The sequence below is a fragment of the Terrapene carolina genome, unplaced genomic scaffold, assembly GCF_002925995.2.
Source record: "Terrapene carolina triunguis isolate 2854851 unplaced genomic scaffold, T_m_triunguis-2.0 Scaffold32473, whole genome shotgun sequence".
In the NCBI taxonomy this organism is placed as follows: Eukaryota; Metazoa; Chordata; order Testudines; family Emydidae; genus Terrapene; species Terrapene triunguis.
In genome coordinates this window covers 341-20,021 of record NW_020696824.1, presented here as the reverse complement: position 1 = coordinate 20,021, position 19,681 = coordinate 341, and the positions used below count along the sequence as shown (strand labels likewise).

Below are 19,681 nucleotides of genomic sequence, written 5' to 3'. Positions count from 1 at the left end.
CCCCCCCCCCCCCCCCCCCCCCCCCGCTTGGCTAACTGCAGGGAAGGATTTCTTTTCAGCCACAGGCAAACAGCCCAGTAGGAACGGCCACCTCTGTCCCCTTAATTAAATTCCCGTATTTCAACCAGGTTACCATGAACGATATCACTCTCCTGAGGATAACACAGCGAGATAAAGAACAGATGTTGCTTGAATGCCAGCAAACACCGGGACCATATGATGCCAGACTTTGTCATGCAATGATACCAGATTACTTGCTACTAGCATGGTGTGGTCAAGTGTCCTACCATGGAGGACGGAATAAGGCTGCACTGTCCAGAAACCTTGTGGAAAGGCTTTTGGAATACCTCCAGGAGAGCTTCATGGAGATGTCCCTGGAGGATTTCCGCTCCATCCCCAGACACGTTAACAGACTTTTCCAGTAGTTGTACTGGCCGCGAATGCATCCCAAGTCCTCAGGGCAAATTAATCATTAAAAAACTCTTGCTTTTAAACCATGTTTTATATTTACAAAGGTACACTTAGCGTAGGTCCCTTCCATGGCCTCATTATCTGGGGGTTGGGAGGGTACTTCAGTCAGGCTGAGAAAAAGATCCTGGCTGTTGGGGAGAATGGAGTGCTGTGTGCTCTCCGCAAGCTCGTCGTCATCCTCCTCCTCCTCATCTTCCCCGTCCGCAGAATCCTCAGGCATGGCTGAGATTACCCCCTGCTCGGAATCCATGGTCAGAGGTGGGGTAGTGGTGGCGACCCCCCCCTAGAATTGCATGCAGTTCAGCATCCAAACGGCATGTCTGCGGCTCTGCCCCGGACCTTCCGTTTGCTTCTTTGGTCTTCTGGTAGGCTTGTCTGAGCTCCTTAACTTTCATGCGGCACTGTAGTGAGTCCCTATTGTGGCCTCTCTCCATCATGCCCTTGGAGATTTTTTCAAATGTTTTGGCATTTCGTCTTTTGGAACGTAGTTCTGCTAGCATGGAATCCTCTCCCCATATAGCGATCAGATCCAGTACCTCCCATACGGTCCATGCTGGTGCTCTTTTTTGATTCTTGGACTGCATGGTTACCTGTGCTGATGAGCTCTGCGTGGTCCCCTGTGCTCTCCACACTGGGCAAACAGGAAATGAAATTCAGAAGTTCGCGGGGCTTTTCCTGTCTACCTGGCCAGTGCATCCGAGTTCAGATTGCTGTCCAGAGCGGTCACAATGGTGCACTGTGGGATAGCTCCTGGAGGCCAATACCGTCGAATTGCAGCCACACTAACCCTAATTCGAAATGGCAATACCGATTTCAGCCCTACTCCCCTCGTCGGGGAGGAGTACAGATATCGATATTAAGAGCCCTTTATATCGAAGTAAAGGGCTTCGTTGTGTGGACGGGTGCAGGGTTAATTCAGTTTAACGCTGCTAAATTCGAGATAAACTCGAAGTGTAGACCAGGCCCAAGAGTGATCAGCTCCTATTGTCTAGCCTAAAGAAAACCCTTGAGTCATCAGCTTACCTATAAACAAATCTAGTGTTCTCCCTTCAACCATTGTAATTTCTCTACGAAAACCCTACTCACCCTCCAGTCAGTGTTCTGATGCTTAGATCCAAACTATGCATCAGTTCCACTGGAACTCCATCTTCTCCTGACTGATCTCTCCAGCATTCAGGACCCTCTGCTACCACCATCACCTGGGTACCCCGACCAGTTCAAGCCTCATGGAGTGGGTGAGATCCCCCCCCTCTTTCTCTCTGTTTTCCTTTCTACCTTAGGTATTAACCTTTAATAATGTATGTTATGTTGGTTTAGCCCTCCTTGTGTAGTTATCACTATTATTCAATAAATAACTTGTATCGTTAAGCTGGTTGCTTCTCTCTCTCTCGCTGAACTTTACTCTTTTGTGTTTTTAGCTTCCCCCATTCACTCTACAGCAACGCTTCTTTTACCTAAGCTAAAGATCCCTGCAGCGCCCAAAATACTGTGGGGTTTGCTAATCAAGTAGGTTACTGCCAGTACAATTGTGATGTGAGAGTGGGGATAGAGATGTACTGACTCTGGGACGCATAAGGGTAACAGCTTGAAAGTGCTGCTTGACCCAGTCCATGGAGCCCAGGGGCATATAAGGAGAGGCAGCTTAAAAGTGCTGCTTCATCCAGCCCAGTGAGTCCAGAGACATATAAGGGGTCAGCTTGACAGTGCTGATTGACCCGGTCCGCTCAGACTTGCTCTGTTAATGTATGTGTGGGTGTGGGTGTGTTCTTCTGGGGCTGGAGAAACCCAGCCCTAGGGAACCTAGGTCCTGCAGGGTAGCTCCATTGGGAGGGGACTTGCAGAAGGGAGAAGTAGAGCTCCATATGAAAACACAAGTGACACAAGCAGTACATTGATAGAATTACAGAATCCCCGAACTAAATAGCTTTGTTGTGTGGACGGGTGCAGGGTTAATTCGATTTAACGCTGCTAAATTCGACATAACCTCCTAGTGTAGACCAGGCCTTAGTCACTGGAGAGCAGGAGCCCAGGGTGGGCTCTTGGAATAAACAGCAGCACTGTGTCTCTATATGCTACTCCCAGGTTAATGTCTTCTAAAGTGGCAGAGTACTAAAAACAAACAAGAGACTGCAATAGCCAACACTGTGACAGAGTAAGATTTTCTCCCTCTGCTGACATGGGTACTTGTGGTCTCTGTGTCACTTTTCACAGCCACAGCTTGTTCACTCACCTTGGCAGGAAAACCGGCTTCTGGGCCAGGTGTTCCCGAAGTTCGGGAGAGGTAGGATCAGAGCTGACGTACCGTTCTACGTAGTCTGACCAACGCTGAAATTGGTCACACAACACAAGGGGTTAACCAACATCTGCCAAATCAAACAATTCAAACCCAACTCTGAAGGGGTTTGGTTGGAAGTGGATGAAAGAAAAGCAATCTTTGGAGACTCCATATATTTCACACAGGTCCCACTCACTCTCCCCCCATGGATGGATATACCTATATCTATATCATAGAACTGGAAGGGACCCTGAAAGGTCATCGAGTCCAGCCCCCTGCTTTCACTAGCAGGACCAAGTACAGATTGTTGCCCCAGATCCTTAAGTGGCCCCCTCAAGGATTGAACTCTCACAACCCTGGGTTTAGCAGGCCAATGCTCAAACCACTGAGCTATCCCTCCCCCTATATGCACCTGCACTGTCTGGTTTTTGAAATTGTTAATAAGAGATGCCAACAAGGCTTGTTCAACCCAATTCACTGAATGCACTGTGTCACATAATCAATGTGTCCTGTAGGACTAGAAGCAGGTCAAACTATAGCATCTGAAACACTGACAGCGCTGCCATCTTCATCCAGTTATACCCCCATTTAAACTTTACATGCTTAATAGCTGCAGCTGAACTCCGAGGACAATCGGCTCTTACCTCTGCCTCTACGGAGTCATCCGAGTTCTCCTCTTCGGTGTCCAGCAGCTCGATGGTTAATTGGACCCGGCCTCTGCTCTGAATGAACATCAGCTACAAAGCAGAATGCGGAAGGGGACTTAGTAACCAATTATTCAGAAAAATAAATCCAATAAACTTTATGCAACTCTCCAGCATAATACTGTGCCTTCCACTTTGCTGGGAACAACGGGGGGATACTAGCCCCAGTTACACAATCTGAACACAGAAGGAGTTTTGACAATGAGTGGAAAGTTCTAGATCACTAAGGAGCTAATCTAACAGAGGGTAAAAGGATAAAGAAATTATTCTACATATATGGGCAGAAGAGAATTCCTGGATAGAGAACCATGACATAGTTAAAGAGAGGTGGAAGAAAAAAGCATGAATTGCTGCAGTGAACAGTTGGTATTTTATTAACGATCAGAAAAAATCTCTCTGTTACCCACAGAGTTTGCTCGAAATTGGGATGTTTATAAAGGCAAAGCAAGGAGCTGGACCCCTTTTAGCAGCATGCTGTTTTCTGATCAATTTGTGCAGTTTCAATTCTTTGCTTCCCTGCTTATTTTGAGACTCTCAGCGGGAACACAGAGACGCCCTATAACTATCAAAGCCATTATCAATGAATTTCACTAGTTCAAGATGGGCCCGGCCACTTCTGATTTCACAGTGACAAGAAGTATGAATTTGATTTGAACTGTGAGTAGGTTTATTTAACGCATAGGTGACAAATATTAGTAAGAGACCGTTACAGTCTACAATGGATGAGATGGAGAAAAAGGTGGAAAGCGTCAGTGACCCACCCCACGGGAGGGAGGGAGAGACAGAGATTAAAAGCCTAGTGACAACAATCACTCAATACAGTATTACTCTGGCTTTGGGACACTGGGAAATACAGGGACAAATCCCAGCTTTACTTCAGGATACGTATTTTTCCATCTTCCTTGCAAATGTCCCATTTCCGAGGAACTCTTTATAGAAATATTTATCTGTTTTTTCTGTTCGTTCTACAGTTCCTGTCTGGACTGATGCAAGCCCCGCCAAGGGCTATATTAAGACCGACAGTCACAGAGCAGGTACTCGGCAGCTCCACCAGGCTAGAATGCACAATCAGGTCGCCCTGTCAAGCTCTATGACAGCTGCGGAGCACACAGGTGTCCAGAGGTCCTTGGGATATTTGGATAGTTACGTAAAATGAAAAGCTGAGCCCATTCTCCTTTCTCAGCGAGCCTTCGTACTTCCCCTCCTCTCTCAGCAAGCTCCTCCAGGAGTCCTCCTCCAAGCGTCACTGCAGGCAGATATGGTTTTTACCTTGAAACAGTTCTCGTCTGACATGGGCTGCTCGGCTTTGCGCTGGTACGTGGCCTCCACAAGGGCCCGAGATGACTGTGACGACAGCAGGACTCCGGTAGCTCCGTTGCTATTCTCCGACAGGTAAAGCTCTGTCACCTGCATGCAGATCTCCTCGCTCACTGTGTGCTGAAGCTGGGAGCAGGAAGGACACAGAGAAGAGGAGTTAGTGAAGTGGTTTTAAATGCCTCTGGACTTGGTGCACTGTATACTGCAGTAGCCCCCTTTCCCCAACCCAAGTCAGTCAGAGGGCTTTGCACTAGTGTGCACTATGGACAACCTGCCTTCTGCAGTCAGGCCGTAGACAAAATAGAACACTAAGAAAATCTCCAAAATAAACTTCTCCATGTGGCAACAAGCAGAGTTTGACATTAATCAAAACAAGCCAGGCTGAGCCTTCATCATTTGCCTGCACTTCTAGACTTACATGTTTGCATGCAAACACTTATGTCAAATGCTATAATTGATGAGAGAGAAACTATTTTATCTCCCCTGCCTACATATACGCTGTGGCAGAATTGGTCAGATTTCCAGTTCTTCTCCACTATGCACCATGCAAGTCTCAGAACCAGCTAAAGAATATGTCCATCAATGCAGATTAGAAATGAACATACCCTTAAAAATTCCTGCTTCAAACCTCTGTCTGGTCAAACCACAGCAAAAAAAAATTCTAGCCATCTAAGTATTAAAACTAAAAAACAATTATTTAGGTTATGAACATAGTAGCCTCTTCTATTGTGAATTACTACTACACCCATTGGAAAACATTGTGTCCTTTAAAATAAATAATGATGCCGGCAAAGTACAGTTACACATACAAAGTAACTACGGATTAATAACCTTTAAGTGAGCATTATGAAGGAAATGCCTGACAGCTGGCAAAGATTTAGACCATCGAGGTACACGGGAAGGGCTTGTTAGGCAGTTCTCTTGCCATGGAATCGCTACACCAAATCCAAAGGTTGATTAGTTGGTTGTTTGTGGAGGGGAAATTAAAAATAATTAAATCAAATTCTAATTATTAATTATATTCCCAAATTTAAATAAAGAGCCGGTTGACTGCCGATTTCCTGTCAAAACTGAAATTAAGAACTTGTTTTTAGCCCTGTCTTTATACTCTAATTTGTGCTTAACAATTCTCCATAGAAATTGGATCATCGAGGTAGCCAGCATGTGAGAGTTGACACTTGGGCTTACAGAGTTCAAGTGACAACAAGCAGCTGAAAGCCACAAATATACCAGCTTCAAGAGCCAGCCAGCGTGCATGAAATCCAGAAGGAAGTTGTTAATCAAAAGAAATACAGAACCTTTTCCAAGAGTCCTTACAGTTTTGGTTCTTGTGTTTACAAATGCTTCAGGTTTTCTAAGAGCAAGAGAACACTTCAAACGTGGTCCCATCTGATACTAGGCATCTCTTGGATAGTGGAGGACAGTCTGCACTTGGTAAGGCAACTCCCATCTTTTCATGTGCTGTATATTTATACCTGCTTACTGTATTTTCCACTCCGTGCATCTGATGAAGTGGGTTATAGCCCACAAAAGCTTATGCCCAAATAAATTTGTTAGTCTCTAAGGTGCCACAAGGACTCCTCGTTGTTTTTACTGATACAGACTAACACGGCTACCCCTCTGAAAGCTGGGTAGTAATCCTCCACATCAATATCCACTAGAGGAAGAGAAGGTGCAACATGAACTACATTGTAACACCCCACAAAGGCAGTTACTACAAGCCCACTATGAGTTCTGGGAGCAAAAGGGCCACATGTTGAAGGTCTCAGACAAATTGATGAATTACCAGAATGGTCAATAAAATGAGGAACAACACTGTAAGACTTTAAATGAGAGCTTTTCAAATTAATGCCAGGTCTGTAACCCATCAGAGGCCTCACGGAGGAGGGCAGAGGTGGTAAAATTCTCAGAACTAAAGAGGTTCTTGCTACCAAAACAACATTATGCACACCATTAAAGCAGAGACCTCACCAAAAAGATATGAACGCAGATATGTCCTAAGGCTCTTATGAAATATACCCATTGCACATGATTATTAACTTGTATTTCACTAGCACCCAGAGGTACCAAACTATATCTGCGACCCCTCTGTGCTTGCCACCATTCAGACACACAACCAACTAGTCCCCGCCTTGAAGAATGTAAAACAGAGACCAAGGGGGAAGCAACTTGCCTGAGGTCACATAGTAACTAAGTAGCAGAGCTCAGACTAGAACCCAGGTCTCCTGTTTCTCCAGCACCTTATCCAGAGCAAGCTACACAGACAGTTACTGCCTTTCCAAAGCTGAATGTGCCAATGTAACTTCTAAAAGGTTTTGTGGGCTGTAGCAGAAACACAGTAAAAAGGGGAAGAAAATGAAAAAAGCCATTCAGGGTACACCCAGTTTTGAACTAACACTCATCACTGCGGTATAGGCATCAAGGGAAGATGAAAATAAAGTTTTTAAAAATACTGGTTAAGGAACAATGCCATTTTAAAGGGAATTTGAAAAGTTCTCTGTGTTTTCTGTTTGTTTTTAATTGCTATAGGTTCAAACACCTCTGCATCCCTCAAGGCCAACAAAGACTGTCCACACTTCCTCCTTTGCTTTAATCCAAATTAGCTACTTTACTCTGGTTTTAGCTGGCAGGAAACAGGCAGCCATAGGCAGTTTAGTACTGTAGCATTATCACCACTAAGGAAACCAGCCCTTGGAGAATTCTAAATACATATATTTCCTGAGACCACTCAGATTACACGAATATTGTAACAGAAAATGGAAGATCAAGGAGGCTCTTTACTGGTCTACATAGGACTGCCTGGACTTACTTGGGTTTGGCCTGCCCTGCTTTCTTTAGTCGGTAAATCATTTGAACACCAGTTTAAAAAGAGACACACTTTTTAATACCAGAGCCAAAACTGACTGCTTTGTCAATTGCCAGGGGCTGACTCCTCCATTGAGATAGTTTATAACAAGCTTGGGGCAAGAGAAGATTTTTATCCAACTTGTAAATTCATGAGGTAGAAAAATAGCACAATCCAAAATTAAGAAATTCAGCTGGCAAGGAGTGTTAAAGCAATACAAAATACCAGGCCTCTCGCCCACAGCCCCATGAAGTAGGATGTTCCAAGTCCCAGGGTCAGGTCTAGAGATCTCCTCCTTGATAACATGCTGTGCTACATTCAGTGCCCACCAGCATCCTTATATTTCACATTTTGGAAACTACCAAAATGCAGGTACCGGATTTTACAGAGACAAGACCTAAAGGCAGGTGAGAGGGAGGAACACAGATTCCTCAAGACACCAGGAAACAGATCAAGTACCAGATCCACACACTGGGCTATCATTCTTGTCTCATTTTATGCCTAGCACTTCCCGCTCTCATTCCCTTTCCCGGTTCTCCTCTTCGATTTGCCTCTCAGCCTGGGTGCAAATCCTCAGCAGCAGCAAGCACAGGATTTGGTGAAGCCGCATGAAGATGTACCAGTTGTTGTTGACATAGAAGAGGGTGTACACTTCGTCCCCCCTCCGCTCCTCCTCCCGGTAGCTTCTGGGCCGCTGTGTTGCTGAACAGCAGCTTGGCTTTAGGGAGGCTGCCCCCAACTCCGTTGTGCTTTTTCGCAGCCCCAGTGGCTTCATCCACATCCATTTCCTCCTCCACGTCTGAGAGCTCGCACCGCCCAGCAAACAGCAAGTCCGGAATGAAGTGGTACATGATCTGCTTGATTTTGTACTTGTCCTCTTTCTGAATTCCTGTCTGCTGTTTCACGTGGTGGATGATAAAGAGAAGCAGCATCCTCCAGGATTTGCCTGTCCTCATAGGCTAGTGACAGGTGTGGGCCTATGGGTACTCCAGCATTATTTTCTGATGCCTGCTCTTGCCTCTGAGGGAGGAAGAGCAAATACACAGAGCATGGGTGAGTCTCACATATGCAACTTACCACGTCTTTAAGACCCTTGTACAAAGCACTGGCAGTGAACTGGATTTCCTCTTTCATTACAACCCCAAACCCTATGGGGGAAGGGCCAGAGTTCACATTATCCATCACAACAACCCAAGTTCTGGTGTCAAGGGCCTACACATATTGCATACAGGGCCTTGGTGTCATTCTGTTTGAAGCTGCTGCCCTGGTGATCCAGGGATTTCAGGTAATGTTTCTCATTCTGCTCCCTCCAGACCTTGTTGAATCCTCTCTGGGCTTCTCGCCACTCTTCCTCTTTCATCTTTAATCTTAGCAGCAACAAAAAACAAAACAGAAGCTAAGAAATGCTAAGATACCACACTGATGGGTGTAGGATAAAAGCCTAGACCAGACAAGCTGGAGGCAGTAAGGCTTCTGCTCTGTGCCCATCGCCCACTGAAACAGCAGAAAGTTTCAGAAGGACTTCAAATGAGGTACAACGTGCATAGCAAAATTCTCCAGGAATGGCCATGAATCTTTAGATTGGTTTTGTGGCTATGTTATTTTACAGAAGGTTAAATAGGCCACAAATGCATGGCTATACCCCACTAACCAGGGTGATGATGAGGGCATTCAACAGAACATAAACCAAACTTTTTTTCCCCCTGTATACCTCCTACAGAGTCCCAGGACTGGGTCTGGGTTCATTGTCAATATCCCAGAATTCTGCTTTGTGAGAAGTTACAAATAACAGAAATCTCAACTGTTGTAACCAGCTGCCCCAAAGAGTCCCTGGTATCTGTGACATCCCATCATTTATTTAATACATGGATTTAACCACTTGCCAGACATTTCAGAGCTCTCAAACTTCTCTGATACTTGTTATGGTCCTGTAACTAGATATTCTTTTCACCCCATGCAACATAGGCATACACAAAACTCTGAACCTCTCAGCCAGCTTATACCTAGCCTAGAAGAAAGAAGTCCATTCTGTCACTTCACAAAGAGTGCACTGTAACCAACTTGATCATGTTTAAAGGAAAAACACCACAAGTTGGGAATCAGACAACCCTCGACCTCTCACATCTTGACATAATGTAAAAACCAGCTCTCTCTCTTCACTGAGAATTAAGGAATCACAATTTACATCTAGGCAGCCTACATACTTTTGATGAGACATAGGAACTTTGCAGAGATATAATTGCTGAACGTTCCAGGAGTCTAGAAGCACACAGATCCCAGAAGTACCTCTTACTTGGCAGTCCCTTCGCAAACCTATATCCCTCCTTTAATCTAGTTTTCATACAATGTCCATACCCTGGTGTCTAAGAGCACCTCCTCACAGTCTTACCCCTCTCCTTTCATCTCTCGTTTCTTTACGTCTAGTTCTCACATTATGCCCTGCCTCAGTAGAGAACCTGCTGGAGACTGCAGACGTCCTCAACATGATGCAACATAAAAGCAAGTCCTTCCGGACATGAGTTCTCTTTCTGCATTTGTATAACGGGGCCCCAATTCTGACAGGGACATTAGGGAGCCACCATAATAAAGATCTGACAATCCGCAACTACAATGTTAAAGGGAATTACATTCATTTATAATTATCCTTTGTTCTACATTGTTAGAGATGTATCGGGAAAGTGGAAAAGTATGATGACACGGTTCCATCAAAATGCTGTTGTAGCCTCTTGCTGTGTAAATCCAGAACCAGCCAGGAGGACAGAGAAGCTATAAAGAACACAAAGGTTAGTTTCCATTCATTTATGGACTATCCCCTTCAGCCAGTTTAGTAGGGGCACATTCCGCACATTCTTTGAATACTGTAGTTCAATTTCCACCTTCTCTTTACAGCTCACTGACCATGCTCAACAAGGAACTGGGTGGAAGACAGCACTTAAACTCAAGAGTGACACGTGGTGACCACTAGGGGGCTTGGCTCTTACTCCACTCTACCATGGCTGCCCTCAAGGGTAAAAAAAGGAAGAGCTAGGGAAGTTCGGAAAGTCTTGTGCTAAGGTTCTAAGACACAAGAGAAAAAGTCCTACACAGATGGTACTAGAGAAGAGTACTTCCTTTCATCAATTTTACATTTCCTGCCTTTCATTTTCACATTTTCATATCCCCTTGTCCGTATATGAAAAGGTAAATAGCAGCAGCAATCAAATTTTGTATACCTCTGTAAAAACGCCTCTGATACCACTCTCTCTCAAACCTAAACAGTCTCATTACCATCAATCACTTCTCACAGTCTTCCCATGCCTCATCTTCCCCCCCATGCTCATTTCTGAATCCTTTATTACTGAGATGTCCTTCTTGAGATAGGGTGACCACAACACAGAATTCCAGCTAGGTGGGGGATTTGTTAGTTTTTTCAATATACAGTAATGGCATATTTGGTTCAATTCATAGCAGAGATTGAGGCTGTATAAGAAGATTCTGTCAACCACCTCTCTTTCTATTCAAGACCACACTGACGACCTGTAGTCTATAGATCAGGAACCTATGCTTTAAAGATTGTAAAATTGTCCAACTTTTGACTTAGCTTCCACTTTCCTACGTCTCATATCTCAGTACTAATTTTTGGTATAATCCCTTCCACCAAGGATGCTGGACTGTTATATATTGTGATCGCTACCACTCAATGGTTTGACCACAGTTATTTCTTGATTCAGCACTCACTTCCTTTTTCTGATCAGGAGGCTGGCAGTAGAACATTGTAATTTTTGGGTTGGAACCTGAATCCAATACAGACTCTACACGTCAAAGCCTTGTTCACTTTCACAGATGGGATTTATAATGGGATCAAACTCAGTTGTGTCCAAAACTGACAATACAGAACCCCACCCCAGCTTGATTTTTGAACTCAAGACTGCCCTATCTTGGGTAGGAAAAATAAAAAATCCATACCCTGCCAGCAGGGCCAGTGATGTTTTGGCTTTACTAGACACAATAGTAGCTGGGTACTATGAAACGCAACAACTTATTAGAACATAAAAAGCATCCGCATTTCTCAGACTGTATGCTTTCCTCAACTGGAGCCTCTGTGTGTATTATACATTTGAATAGTGCCTAGCGTACGATGAGTTTTACCCAAACACAAGTAATAATGCCGAAACCTGGGAAATACTTTTTCAGCACAATAGGAACTGCAACAGATGGGTTTTTCCTCAGCCCGTCTAGGATGTCGGCCGCTTTGTCAGCATATATCCTCTGCAGCGCCTTGCGGTGGATCACCTCCGACGTGCCACCCAGAGTGTTGTCCAGCCGGAATTTGGCTTGCTCCTCAGCAGACAAGCGGGAGAGTTTCTTTGGATTGCCTCTAAGACTCTGATTGTTGCCAGGTTGGTCTCCAAGACAACATCCAGCTGAAAGGGAAGATGTGTTAGCCATAGTACAATATTACTTTCTGGAAATAAAGGTCGGGTCTATACTACAGACCTATATTGGTGTAACTATGTTGCTCAGGGGTGTGAAAAATCCACACTGAGCAACACAGTTACATCCACCTAATCCCCCGCGTAGACAGCGTCATGTCAACGAGAGAGCTTCTCCCATCGACACAGCTATCACGTCTTGGGGAGGTGGATTAACTAAGCTGATGGGAGAAGCTCTCCCGTTGGCATAGGAGTTTCTTCACTTAAGCACTGCATCAGCACAGCTGCAGTGTTTTAAGTGTCGACTTACCCTAACATTTAAGTGAACCAAAACAAGAACTTAATACTTCTGTAATGCTATGCACATAAAACAGGAGGCCCTTGAGAAATGGTTTAATATTTCCACATTTGGTTGTTCTAATCTACCTATATTTCATCTGCTTCCTATACAGCATTGCCTCTTTTCACAAGAAGTTACAGGCTACTAAAATGCTTCCTTCAGGAAATAAGATTTTCCATGGGTGGGAGGTACACAATTGACAGCATTACTACAAAAGGAAGCGATAAATCTTAGCATAGGCAAATAATTGCTGTGCTGAGTTCCATTTGGAGTGTCAATCATTTAACACTCTGTGAATGTTATTTTTCAGATTTTTAACACAGAAATATATTTCAGCCTCTATGTACTAATAAAAGGAAGCATCAATTATGCATCTGCCATTGAACAGTTTCATTTGGAATGACGTAAAGAGAAGAGAAAGAAAGCTGTGCCAAAGCTACCGACCACGATAAAGTCAATGGGTTGGAGGGGAAGGAGTTGGTGATCAGAAGCAGTTACTTGGATTTTGATTCTTGTATTCACAGAGGTTGAACAGTCCTTAGGTAGAAGCATAACCATGTCCACCAAAGGCAGGACAAGTAGTAATGGGCTTAATCTGCAGCAAGGGAGATTTAGGTTAGATATTAGGAAAACTTTCTAACTATAAGGGTAGTTAAGCACTGGAATAGGCTTCCAAGGAAGACTGTGAACTCCCCATCATTGGAGGTTTTTAAGAACAGGTTGGACAAACTTTTGTCAGGGATGGTCTAGGTTTACTTGGTCCAACTCAGTGCAGGAGGCTAGACTTGATGACTTCTTGAGGTCATTTCCAGCCCTACATTTTTATGACTCTATGATTCTATAACCAAGAAAAAAAGTCCGGGCATCAGTATTTAAGCAGTATTATACCATATAGCTAACCAGTTCATAGAATTCCAGGCTTTCCAAGAAATGATTTTGGAAGAATTCTACCTCAAAACGCTTGTCCTCACATCTGTAGATGTGTTCTTCGTATTGTGTCTTCTTGGAGCTAACGAAGGTAGAATCCTCAGACCGGGAAGGGAAGGAGACCCAAGTATCATTCAAAACCTTAGGTGAAGGAGAAAAGCAGAAGACTGATGGATCTTTTCTCTGAGCCATCAGAGCAGACACCCAAATTTATATTATCACATGTTTCTCTGACAAGGAATCTCAGATTCCCTACATCCATTGTCTCTTTTCCTTGGTGAACATTCTCTCCTGTACATACCACAGGATCCCTTATAGCCAAAACTCGACCTTCTGGGCATGCTGCAAAAGCCATTGATTTGACACTGTCTGGGGGAAAGCTAGTGGCTTTTCTCCTAGAGAAGTCAAAGAGAAGGGTGAAAGTAGTTTTTCTGCTGCTTTGGATTTATTGGCTGGCTGAGTTAAATCTGTTCTGTGAATATGATTGTTTAATGATGCTGGGTGGTCTCACTGGGTTATTGTAAGCATAATTAATTGTTACGGTGCCTATGGCTTTATGTAGGGACTTTATATTCAAATATAGATACAGTAACTCCTCACTTAAAGTCAGCCCGGTAAACGTTGTTTCGTTGTTACCTTGCTGATCAATTACGGATCAAATGCTGCTCATTTAAAGTTGTGCAATGCTCCCTTCTAACGTCCTTTGGCAGCCGCCTGCTTTGTCCACTGCTTGCAGGAAGAGCAGTCCGTTGCAGCTAGCTTGTGGGGGCTTGGAACCAGGGTGGACCGGCAGCCCCGCTATCAGCTCCCCGCTCCCTTAAGTTCCCTGTGCTGCAGCCACCCAGCAGAGTATCAATTCCTGGCAGTTCAGCTGTCCTTCCCCCCCACTGCCATGTGCTGCTCCTGCCCTCTGCCTTGGAGCTGCTCCCAGAGACTCCTGCTTGCTGTGCAGGGGAGGAAGGGGGGCTAATATCAGGGTGTCCCCCTCCCCCCTGCTCCTGCACCCCGCTTACCCCTTCTCCATATAGAGCAGGAAGACAGAGAGAGCTTGGGACAGCAGCTGCTGTCTCAACTTCCTGATCCACTTAAAAAGACAATGCACGTAAGAGTGGGTCAGCTTACTTAAAGGGGCAGTGTGCATCTCTCTTTCTCTCTCTCTCCCACACACAAGGTGTGTGTCTGTCTCTGTCTGCTATGCTGTCTCCCCTCCCTCGTGTGAGAGGTTACATTAACAACGTGTTAACCCTTAAAGGCTCAGCCGAGTGCTAGTTCACCATTTAGCAGTAAGGCATTCCCTGGGAAATATCCCTCCCTCTTCCACCCTCTAACTTCACCACCTCAACCAAGCTTCACAATCATCATAGCTGTGAACAGTATTAAATTGTTTGTTTAAAACGTATACTGTGTGTATAGCTATATAATACAGCCTATAGTTTTTTGTCTGGTGAAAAAAATTTCCCTGGAACCTCACCCCCTCTATTTACATTAATTCTTATGGGGAAATTGGATTAGCTGAACATCATTTCGCTTAAAGTCGCATTTTTCAGGAACATAACTACAACATTAAGCGAGGGGTTACTGTATCGCTCTGAGGCTGGTTGGTTCCCACTTTCTCCCACCCAACGCAGACTGACTCCTTTGAGCCCCATGGCAGGATTGGAGGGGGACACACACACGTGGCAATCCTGTTGATCTCACATCTAGCTTTCTGTGCATGCATAGATTCAGGCCCCAATCCTGCAATTTATTTTAAGTGGACGGGCTGTGCGTCTACGCAGAAGCCCCATTAATTTCAATGAGGTTCAGCCTCGACGCTGGGGTCCTCCTGAGCAGAGCCAGTTATAGGCTACGTCTTCACTGGGGAAGGGGGGAGGAATCGATTTAAGAGACGCAAATTCAGCTACGCGAACACCGTAGCTGAATTCGACGTATCCGAGCCGACTTACCCCACTGTGAGAACGGCGGCAAATTGACCGCCGCGGCTCCCCCGTCGACGGCGCTTACTTCTACCTGCGCTGGTGGAGTACAAGCGTCGATACGGGGATCGATTGTCGCGTCCCGACGAGATGCGATAATTCGATCCCCAAGAGATCGATTTCTACCCGCCGATTCAGGCGGGTAGTGAAGACGAAGCCTTAGGAGCAAAGATTTACGTGACAGCTGCCAGGAACAGATGCAGTCATGGTAGGGTCTATGAAAAAAGTCTTTTTGTTTAAATATTTGAGAGCTAAATAAGAGGAAGATTGTGGTGCTGGTAAGGCAGATGGGTCTGTGAGAGGATCTCTGTTATGAGCTGCTCCACAGGGTGAAAAGAAGAACCTCTGTCCTACACTGTGAGAAACCCAAAAGGCTGGTCAGAACCGGAGAGAATGAAGCAGCAAAACTGAAACTGACCAGCCTAAGTGGAGAGTGAAACAGCAAAGGGGAAAGAAAAATCAGCAGAGCCTTTGATTTTTAAAGCCTTTAAACGCACAAAAAGGATTTTGCAAGTGTCCCTTCCCCCCGCCTGCTCCAAGCTTTCAGAGCAGCGACACCCGGGCTGTAGCAGGTGGGAACACCCCACCCGATCGCCCCCCTCCCCGGGGCACGGCTGGAGTCACTGCGACTCTCAGGCAGACCCACAGCCCGAGCAGCGGGTTTCACGGGGAGAAGCCACGTCGCTTTCCACATCCAGACCCGTCCGATCCCGGCCCGTGCTTATAGCCGGGCCAGCAGGAACCAGGGGCCGGTGGTGGCTCGGGTCCCCCGCCGGCCGGCGGGGCTCGCTCCGCAGCTAGCGCGCCCCCCCCGCCCAGCGTCCCGAGCCAGCCCCGCGCCCACCTCGGTCCTGGCGGGCCGGGCCGGGCCGCTCCAGGCACCGGGGGGAGGGGCGCTGGAAGTGAGGGCGCTGAGTGGGGGAGGGGGCAAGCCCCGCCGCAGGGGCTGGGGGCGGCCGGACCCCGCCCCAAGCGGGAGCGCAGGCCCGGCCCGGGGGACGCCCGCGGGCCGCTGTTTCCCGGCCGGAGGGGGCGGAACTCGCGGCGGACCGGTCCGGCTCCCACCTGCCCCGGAGGTTGCAGTCGGGGAAGCGGGGCTCGGAGAGGAACTTCTCGGCCCGCTCCAGCGCGGTGCGCCGCCACTTCAGCACCTGGGACCCGGCCACGGCCTCGCGGAGCAGCGCGGACACGGGCCGAGCCACAGCTCCGGAGTCCGGCAACAGGGGAAGCCTGTACCTGTGGGCTACTGCGCATGTGCGGGGTACGGTGGGGAGTGAGCGCCCCGGGTGCGGGGCCTGGGTCCCGCCTCGCCCTGTCGCCTAGCAACGGGCAATCCCAGATTCCTGGCCCGGACTCCCCCCTGCTGCCCCCATGCGGCCGCTGCGGGGAGAGAGCGGGGCGCGCACCCCGGCGGGGTCCCTCGCACCGCTCTGGGGAAGGGCCCCGGGCCCGGCTGTGAACAGCCATTGGATCAGCCCTGGGATTGCCGCGGGAAACAGACCCTGCTGTGCCGCAGGCTCCCAGTGCCAGGGTGGGCCAGTCACTTGGGCCCAGATCCTCACGGGTTTAGGCACCTAAATCCCATCGAAGTCCTACCTTCTCTGTGCCTCAGTTTCCCACCCCTGCAGTGGGGGTTACAGCCCTGCCCTGCCTCCCAGTGGTGGTGTGAGGATAAAGACCTTAAAGATTGGGAGGTGCTCAACTCCTACAGTAATGGGGCCACAGGAATACCTGAGACAGACTACAAACAGGCAGAGATATGAGAAAAAACACACACACACATACAGATGAGAAACACACACACACCACTCCCAAACAGAACCATGCAGGGTAATGTATGTTATAAAAAACACCCACAAACCAACCACACACAACTAGCCCATGGACCAGGCTGAACTTGTTCCTGTCACTCTCATTTCACAGGTCCTTTCCTCCTAGTGTTTGTCACACTCACTTGTTGCATCTTGTTTTAAATCAGGCCCTGTCCCTGCAAACACTGGCCAGGATTTCACAAGCTGCCCTGTGCACTCGAGTCCTTACACCTGCAAGTAGCTCCATGGAAGCCAAGGAGAGTGTGCCACACGCATGCAGGGATCCACCAAAGTGAACCCGTTTGCGGGATTGTGTCACTTCCGCATGAGTTTGCTCATGTGAATAGTCTAATTGACTTCACTGGGGCTCTGCACATGCACAAAAGTCCTTCCATGTGGATCAGTGGCTTTGGCCCCCAAACTTGTTTGAGCTCCGTACAGCCGCAGGGGTCCACCCACACTCATCTCATTGTAAAACTGGGACCTTTGAAAGAATACGGCTTTTTCATCTCAGCATTTACAAACATCTCCCTTTAATGTGCTACTTTATAGTCATCACTGCACGCAAGAGAGATGATTAATCCATTTTAATTAGTGATAGCACTGGGACTTCTACTGAGTTTGACCCCATTGCATGGCAATTTTACACCTTCATATATTTTCATATGATCATGAAATCATAGAGTTTGCAATTCTAAGGAAGGGTAGAAGGGAGAACAGCAAAATAGAGACAATGGATTTCAGGAAGGCGGATTTTGGTAAGCTCAGAGAGCTGATAGGTAAGGTCCCATGGGAATCAAGACTGAGGGGAAAAACAACTGAGGAGAGCTGGCAGTTTTTCAAAGGGACACTATTAAGGGCCCAAAAGCAAGCTATTCCGCTGGTTAGGAAAGATAGAAAATGTGGCAAAAGACCACCTTGGCTTAACCACGAGATCTTGCATGATCTAAAAAATAAAAAGGAGTCATATAAAAAATGGAAACTAGGACAGATTACAAAGGATGAATATAGGCAAACAACACAGGAATGCAGGGGCAAGATTAGAAAGGCAAAGGCACAAAATGAGCTCAAACTAGCTAAGGGAATAAAGGGGAACAAGAAGACTTTTTATCAATACATTAGAAGCAAGAGGAAGACCAAAGACAGGGTAGGCCCACTGCTTAGTGAAGAGGGAGAAACAGTAACAGGAAACTTGGAAATGGCAGAGATGCTTAATGACTTCTTTGTTTCGGTCTTCACCGAGAAGTCTGAAGGAATGCCTAACCTAGTGAATGCTAATGGGAAGGGGGTAGGTTTAGCAGATAAAATAAAAAAAGAACAAGTTAAAAATCACTTAGAAAAGTTAGATGCCTGCAAGTCACCAGGGCCTGATGAAATGCATCCTAGAATACTCAAGGAGCTAATAGAGGAGGTATCTGAGCCTCTAGCTATTATCTTTGGAAAATCATGGGAGACGGGAGAGATTCCAGAAGACTGGAAAAGGGCAAATATAGTGCCCATCTATAAAAAGGGAAATAAAAACAACCCAGGAAACTACAGACCAGTTAGTTTAACTTCTGTGCCAGGGAAGATAATGGAGCAAGTAATTAAGGAAATCATCTGCAAACACTTGGAAGGTGGTAAGGTGATAGGGAACAGCCAGCATGGATTTGTAAAGAACAAATCATGTCAAACCAATCTGATAGCTTTCTTCGATAGGATAACGAGTCTTGTGGATAAGGGAGAAGCTGTGGATGTGGTATACCTAGACTTTAGTAAGGCATTTGATACGGTCTCGCATGATATTCTTATCGACAAACTAGGCAAATACAATTTAGATGGGGCTACTATAAGGTGGGTGCATAACTGGCTGGATAACCGTACTCAGAGAGTTGTTATTAATGGTTCCCAATCCTGCTGGAAAGGCATAACGAGTGGGGTTCCGCAGGGGTCTGTTTTGGGACCGGCTCTGTTCAATATCTTCATTAACGACTTAGATATTGGCATAGAAAGTACGCTTATTAAGTTTGCGGATGATACCAAACTGGGAGGGATTGCAACTGCTTTGGAGGACAGGGTCATAATTCAAAATGATCTGGACAAATTGGAGAAATGGTCTGAGTTAAACAGGATGAAGTTTAACAAAGACAAATGCAAAGTGCTCCACTTAGGAAGAAAAAATCAGTTTCACACATACAGAATGGGAAGAGACTGTCTAGGAAGGAGTACGGCAGAAAGGGATCTAGGGGTTATAGTGGACCACAAGCTAAATATGAGTCAACAGTGTGATGCTGTTGCAAAAAAAGCAAACATGATTCTGGGATGTATTAACAGGTGTGTTGTGAGCAAGACACGAGAAGTCATTCTTCCGCTCTACTCTGCTCTGGTTAGGCCTCAGCTGGAGTATTGTGTCCAGTTCTGGGCACCACATTTCAAGAAAGATGTGGAGAAATTGGAAAGGGTCCAGAGAAGAGCAACAAGAATGATTAAAGGTCTTGAGAACATGACCTATGAAGGAAGGCTGAAAGAATTGGGTTTGTTTAGTTTGGAAAAGAGAAGACTGAGAGGGGACATGATAGCAGTTTTCAGGTATCTAAAAGGGTGTCATAAGGAGGAGGGAGAAA

At 46.3% G+C, this 19,681-nt stretch overlaps 1 pseudogene; it reads right to left on the bottom strand.

Moving 5' to 3' along the window:
* Positions 1 to 13,997, bottom strand: part of LOC113409328 — a 14,527-nt pseudogene extending 530 nt beyond the window's left edge.
* Between the last annotated feature and the right edge of the window lie 5,684 nt (positions 13,998 to 19,681).